This window comes from Nelumbo lutea, chromosome 5, assembly GCF_056320005.1.
Source record: "Nelumbo lutea isolate HS-2025 chromosome 5, American lotus-T2T, whole genome shotgun sequence".
NCBI lineage: Eukaryota > Viridiplantae > Streptophyta > Magnoliopsida > Proteales > Nelumbonaceae > Nelumbo > Nelumbo lutea.
Genome location: NC_142688.1, coordinates 48957470 through 48964986, shown reverse-complemented (window position 1 = coordinate 48964986; position 7517 = coordinate 48957470). Strand labels below are relative to the sequence as shown.

The 7517-nt window shown below is 32.6% G+C and overlaps 1 pseudogene; it reads left to right on the top strand.

Annotated features, from left to right (window-relative positions):
* Window positions 1-207: 207 nt before the first annotated feature.
* LOC148852260 (putative wall-associated receptor kinase-like 16 pseudogene) lies at window positions 208-3745 on the top strand (annotated as a pseudogene).
* The last annotated feature ends 3772 nt before the right edge of the window (window positions 3746-7517 follow it).

Genomic DNA, 7517 nt, shown 5'->3' with positions numbered 1-7517 from the left:
TTGAACCATTCAAACGATTTTGACCATTTTCCAATTTCTTTAATTTTTAAAATTATTTTTGTCAAAAGGAACCGGCCTCAGACTATTCAAACCGGTAACCGGACCCCTAACCGGTTCGGTTTTAAAAACCAAGGCTTTAACCGTGTTCCTTTACCTTGTCTTGTAACAACTGACAATTGCAACAGTCATTCCAACATCTCCAGAGACAGAGCTAGGTTGTCAAAGTAAATGCGGAAATGTCAGCATCCCGTACCCGTTTGGCCTCGTTGGAGATGATCCAAGCTGTTATAGAGATGAATTCAAGTTGTTGTGCAATACAGCCTCTGACCATCCGCAACTGATGATGTATGGCCCTGATTATGATGAATATGGTGACAAAATTGTGTTGAACATATCACTGCAAGGTGAATTAACTTTCTCCTATTGGGCTGCTGTCGAATGTGATATGGGGGAGAAAACAGACAACTCCCGAACCAAAATTCCAAAGGCATACAGATTATCCAACTCCCGGAACAAACTTACGGCAATTGGTTGTAACACACATGGCGTCATGGCTGATTATTACGACCTAGAGTCGTACGCCGAATGCGTTTCATTTTGTGGCTATGACACAGAGGTGACAAATGTACATTGTAATGGCACCGGATGCTGCCAGAAGGAGATACCTGAGGATCTTGGTTCATTTGATATATCAGTTGACATTTACAAGAATGAATCTACAACAGCCTACACTTGGAATATGAGCAAATGCAGCATGGCCTTTCTGTCTGACAAAGACTGGTTTAACTCAAGTGCTTCTAATATATGGAATTCAAGAAATGAAGTGGACTACCTTGTAAACGTTGGGTTCAGAACTCCAATAGTACTTGACTGGGCAATTCGAAGCAATACTTCTTGCGAGGAAGCACTACAAGTGACCAGCACCGACTATGCTTGCGGGGACAACACCAATTGCATAAACTCCAAAAATGGTCCGGGTTATCTTTGCCAGTGTAAGCAAGGTTTTCAAGGGAATCCTTATCTCCCCAACGGCTGCCAAGGTACGGATTCATTATATTCTTTTTTTATTCGTCAGTATTTATATTTAGATACAGAGACAAGTTACAACCTTAGGATCAATTGTCGGGTGCATAAACTACCACTGGCCTAGCCCAAAAGGAAATCCTTTGCCCTTTGATATAGAGACAAGTTACAACCTTCGCCCTTTGATAAAATTATGTCACACGTCCCACAAATGTACCAAAATTTGATGTAACGTTTAGATTGGCCAAAGCCTAAACCAAGCCAAATTATGTCACACGTCCCAAGACCTAATTTGGTTTTCCCCTAGTTCTTGCTAGCATAAATTTCATTATTACTCCATTTCTTCTAACTTCTGTTAATCTTTAAAGCGTTACTAATAAATCCAAGAATCAATATTAATCTGTGGTTTGAGAAAGCCATTGCAATAATGACTCATTTCTTCTAACTTCTGATATTTTCAGATTTGTTGTAAAATTTACAACACTTAAATATTTGAGCTAATGCTTTGTTTATTATCGTTCTTTTGCCAGATGTAAACGAATGTCATGATCCAAAAGGAAATCCTTGCATAGGAACTTGCATTAATACAATTGGATCATACAATTGCCCATGTCCAAAGGGTACGCATGGTGATGGTAGGAAAGATGGGCAAGGTTGCAAGAAAGCTTTAACTGTAATTAAGGTCATCATCCTAGGTAATGCTCTTGTCCTTATGCAATTTTCTGCAGGCATGCAGTAGCAAATTTCTCGCTTCTGTAGTTACATTTTGATCTTTGAACACACAACACCACCTCAAGTGCAACTTTTCACATGAAAGAAAACGAGTTCTTATGTTTTACAAGCTGACTACAAACGATAATAAATTTCTGTTTTCTAGATTAGAGGTTTGGGAGTGAATTAGAAATGTTATTACTTCAAAATCTATCTCACATTTAAACAATATTTTAGCTAGCAAAATAGCACCGGTTCTCAGTATTGATCCCACTAATAAATTTTAATTTTCTTATCAAAAAAAATATTGATCCCATTACTTTTTTCAAAATGAATACAATGCTGAACAACGCCTAGCAGAGGAGTGCTTCAGTTAACATGAACAATGGATTTCTCTAATTCATCATATGGGATCTATTATATACTTGGTAATAAAACAAAATTGGTATCCAGCTAATCCCTACTATATACAGACCATAAAACATATGGGTCTGCCTTGCCTGCCTCTTCCCTGAGCTCGGTATTCTTGGAACCTCTTGCAATAATATTTCAGATCCACCCTTTTGTATAAATGTCTGCCAGCCATTTTAATTAGCTTCATAGCTACTTCCAGGAAGTCCCTCAATCATGTATATGTCCGGGATGTTGTAAGGGTTAAACCAAAAATCAGAAAAAATAAATATTACATAGATTCTGTCAGCTCTATGATTAGTTTTTCTTTTCATAAAAAAGGTCATTTTATTAGTCAACTTATGAGATGTTGTTCCTTGAGAAAATTACAACATATATAACAGTGGTTATTCTGTCATTAACTAATGATTGATATATATTCTATGCAGGTATAAGCTTTGGCATCTTCTTGTTACTCATCTGTATTTCTTGGCTGTACTTGATCATAAGGAAAAGAAAGCTCATGAGATTGAAAGAGAAATACTTTGAGCAAAATGGTGGCTTCCTTTTACAACAACAATTATCTAATGGAGGTTCAAATCTCTTAAAAATCTTCTCAACCGAAGAGTTAAAGTTGGCAACCAATAATTATAATGAAGAGTGCGTCATAGGCCAAGGTGGACAAGGTACGGTTTACAAAGGCATTTTACCTAATCATCAAGCTGTTGCCATTAAAATGTCTAGAATAATGGATGCTAGTCAAATGGAGCAATTCATAAATGAGGTTGTCATTTTAACTCAAATTAATCACCGCAACGTGGTAAAACTCTTGGGGTGTTGTTTAGAGACTGAAGTACCTTTGTTGGTTTATGAATATATCTCCAATGGAACCCTTTTTCACCATATTCATCAAAACAATGGCATTTTGCTTTCGTGGGAAGATCGATTGAGGATTGCAACAGAAACAGCTAGCGCATTTGCCTATCTTCACTCCAAAGTCTCTATACCAATTATTCATAGGGACATCAAATCCACAAATATATTATTAGATGAAAAATATATTGCAAAAATTTCTGATTTTGGAGTTTCCAAGTTACTTCCTACGGATCAATCTCAAATAACCACATTGGTTCAAGGGACATTGGGATATTTGGACCCAGAATATTTCCACACAAGTCAATTGACAGAGAAAAGTGATGTTTATAGCTTTGGAGTGGTTCTTGTAGAGCTCTTAACAGGTAAAAAACCTCTTTCTTTTGAAAGACCACAAGAACAAAGAAACTTGGCTACATATTTCATTTCATCAATGAATGAAAATCGTCTTTTTGAACTAATTGAAGATCGATTTGTGGATGAGAAAAATGTTGACGAACTTTGTGTGGTTGCTAAGGTTGCAAAAAGATGCCTCAGTCTAAAAGGTGAAGAAAGGCCCACAATGGAAGAAGTTGCAATGGAGCTACAAAACTTGAAAAGGATGAGAAAACAACCATGGGTTCAACCGAAAGAAGAAGAGAGTGTGAGCTTATTATCTGAACCTTCACAATTCTATCATGTTGGTGATACATCTGAGCAGTCTTCTTTGCAAAGAGATACGATATTGTTCATGAATTTCCCTCGTTGAGCAATAATGTAGGACATCCCTTAGGTCTAATGTTCTTTTCCTATCATTATAGCAATATTGAAATAAGGATTTGATCATCTCCATTAAACTATTTATATATTTTATTAGTAGATTTCCATCATCTTAGGTATGAGATCCAGTGAATGTAAAAAAGCACATTGAAAATAATGCTTTACTTTCTTCTATGAAAAATAAGATTTCATTTCATGTTGTACCAACTATAAAATCTTAGGAAGCTGATTACAAGAGAATTCTTTCATGTTTGAGTATCTAGAAGCAAACACTTTTTGCAAGAAAATGCAGTAAAGCTTACTTTTGTATCTAATCCACTCTCTAATGAAAAAATGATCCATTGTTTGGTACAATATGGTTAAATTATAAGTTGACAAGTATGAGAACATGGATTCAACCAGCCATACTTTGCATGACACAAAATAAGATGTTTCCCTTTCCTTCTATTATTGGTTTTCGTTTTCTCTTTCATTTGTTTCTCATCAATGTTGGATGTGAGGGGATAATGTTAGAGAACAAAAACATATTGGGGACCATGTCTAACTGCGAAGTTGTTAAAAATGAGTTGGTTTTAGCTTTTAAGCTATTTTCTTAAAACTAAAGTTATTATATGGTTAACGGTTTGGGCCGGTAGACGGATTTAGGTGAATCCATTTAACTTTATTTAAATAGGCCATTAATGAATTGACGAATTAGATAGGTTATATTGAAACTCAACCCAAACCCTAACCCACCCAATTGCCACCCCTACGTTAATCACCATAGGAGAGGAGGATTAGGTAATGGTGCTGAGCTACCAGAATTAGAGGCGGTTGATCAAGTGTCAAAAACTGGGGGTTTATTTTTAACAAAGTCGAGCAGGAAGCCATGCATTCGTCAAGCACAACCCAAAAGCAAAAGGGTTCAAGTTGCTAGGCGTGTTAGTTTTTGTTAGCTAGCTAGGGTGATGGTAAGGTGTCGATGAATGGTTGTATGGATGGAGTTGTTGTTGTTGAGGGGCGGGATCTGTTATTTGGGTAGTTCGCTTGTGTTTTGAGTGCTTTTTGGACCCGGTGAGATCAGTACTTCTGTACCTTGGGCTGATGTATCTTGTATACTGTACATCTATTCTTTTTTGTTTTGGTAAAATTTTATTTTACCTTAAAAAATATAATAAATATTATTTACATTATAGTTCAATTAAACTCTTAATTTGGATCTAAATTTATAAAGAGGTATGTTAAACTTTGAGATTTGAGATCTATTTTTAGAATTCAAAAATGTGTTCAGATGTTCAAATGGAGAACCAAAGTAACCTTCGAAAACCAAAAACACCAAGTTCAAATGTGATCAACTCAGTGAACTGAACCCAATCTTAATTATCACTGTTTTACGAAAAGAATGTAAAAACACCATGTAGCCAACTTATGCCGAAACCTATACCATTGTTTTCTCTTTAAAACTTTCCACTTAAAATAATATAATTCTAGCAAGGACCTGTGGGTTTCATGGGATTTGTCAAGGGAAAGTGTAACAACAAGCATCAATAACCATTACAAGGAAGGAATGCAATATTGTTTAAAATAATTCATCTTTATTTTACTAATTTGTTACAAAAATAGTTTAGTAATTTGTGTTAATTATATTAATAATTTTTAACAAAAATAGTTAGCTACTACTAATTATTTAATAAAATAATTAATTTTTCATATTATCTGTTCATGTTTTATTTTATTTACTATACTATATTAATGATTAAATTTTACAATTTTTTGTAAATGTTACTTAAATATTAGTAAATATATAAAATTTGGTTGTAGTCATAATTAAATTAATCTATATATTACCATTTTTAGTCATAATTAAATTAATCCAAACCTGAGCTCAAGTTTTAAGACTTTGGGTTGGGCTTTGGTTGATCCTCGACTTGACCCTTCCCCTAACTTGCACTCCTAAGAGCAATGTGACATTTGTAATTAGACTGAACCAAACCAAGTACAATCCAAGCATGCATTATTTTTGGGTTTTCTTACTACTTAGATAAAAATTATTAAGATTGAAGCTGAATGGCTATGGGGATGGGCTACCCACATTGTATAGCCTAATGAACCAAAAAAACATAAAAGATCTCAGGCCAAATCATTATAGTGTATTAATAGTTTTTAAGGTTTCCTAGCCCAGCCTAGCCCACACCCCCAAGCATAATAATGTTTGTTTAGGCTTGGGATAGGTACTAGATTGCCTATGTTAACTAAGCTATGATTCTTTTACAAATTAAAATTTCTACGTAATTTTAATTTATTATAAAAAATATATAAAATTTCTGATCTACATATTTATATGAAACTTGTTATCTAAATATATATGTATATAACTAAGGTTCAAAATATTGATACATATCAGGCTACATCGACTGATACGTATCGTATCGAGGTTGGGTCGATAAGTGGTTCAGAAGATAGATTGCCCTTAAACCAGCCCCTATGAACCATATTTGAAAAAAAAATAACAAAAAAAAGAGTACCGATACAGTGTATACACACAATCGACATATCACCCTGTATCAATATTTTGAACCTCATATATAACTTCCAGGTTGAGCTTAGGGGTTGCTTAGCTTGGACCTACCTAGTAGGACCATTAATAGACTCTAAATCTGAAAATCCTGGATTTGGATGTTAGAACTAGTATGTAATTAATAATTGGATCAAATGTGGATTTAACATCATTCAGTCTGCCTAAAATCCAAATTCAATAAAAATTATTATTTTATGTATATATGTAGTATAATTATGTATACATAAAGATATTATGTACAATTATATAAATTTATAATTGATAAATTTAATATTTTATATTTATATACATTTATTATACATATACACTTTAAAATAATTAACATTTTAAAACTTTTTTTTGTCATTTTAAACACAATAAAATGGTTGTAGATTAAATTTGCATTTGATCCCAAATGTAACATAATAATTAGATGTAGATGTGGAGATGGAGATTTCATAATTGAATGTGGATGTGGGTCCACTAGGATCCGATCTAAATTTGATCAATTTAAAGCACTACTACCTACAATATTTGTGGGCTAGGTAGAAATATATGCTAGACCTAGCTCAGAAGAAAATAATTGCTTGAGCATAAAAATTTATAGGTCTAGCTAGGTTAGGCTAATTTATATTTCTAATCGTGCCATTATTAGATTTATTTTTTAATTAAATTTTAAAATTTTTATTTGGAATGCAAATGGTATGTTTTATTTCTTTTAATAAATTTTATAGTTATTATTTTATTATTACTATTATTATTATTATTATTATTATTATTATTATTATTATTATTATTATTATTATTATTATTATTATTTATCCTATTATTTTTACTTTTCCCCTTTTCTTTTTTCATTTTAACAAAATTATACATTTAGCTTCAAAAAATTATTTTTAATTGTCTTATTAATATTAATTATTTTAAATATAATTCAGTGCACTTGAATTCTTAATTTGTGAACTACTGATTTTTATTAATTTCTTAATTTTTAATAGTTCCTAGATAAAAGCTTAGTAAAATTTAATATTTTAATAATTTTAGTATGTTTTATTAAATTTAGTTTTTAGGCTTAAATTATAATTTTATGACAATTAACCAATTAAATGAAATTTGAATATAAAACAAATAAATGAGATTTGTATGAGAGTAGAATTTGTGGACGTGATGTGGACCTGACCTGAGTTGGATTGAAATAATCACCCCTGAGCAAATTTCTTTTGAT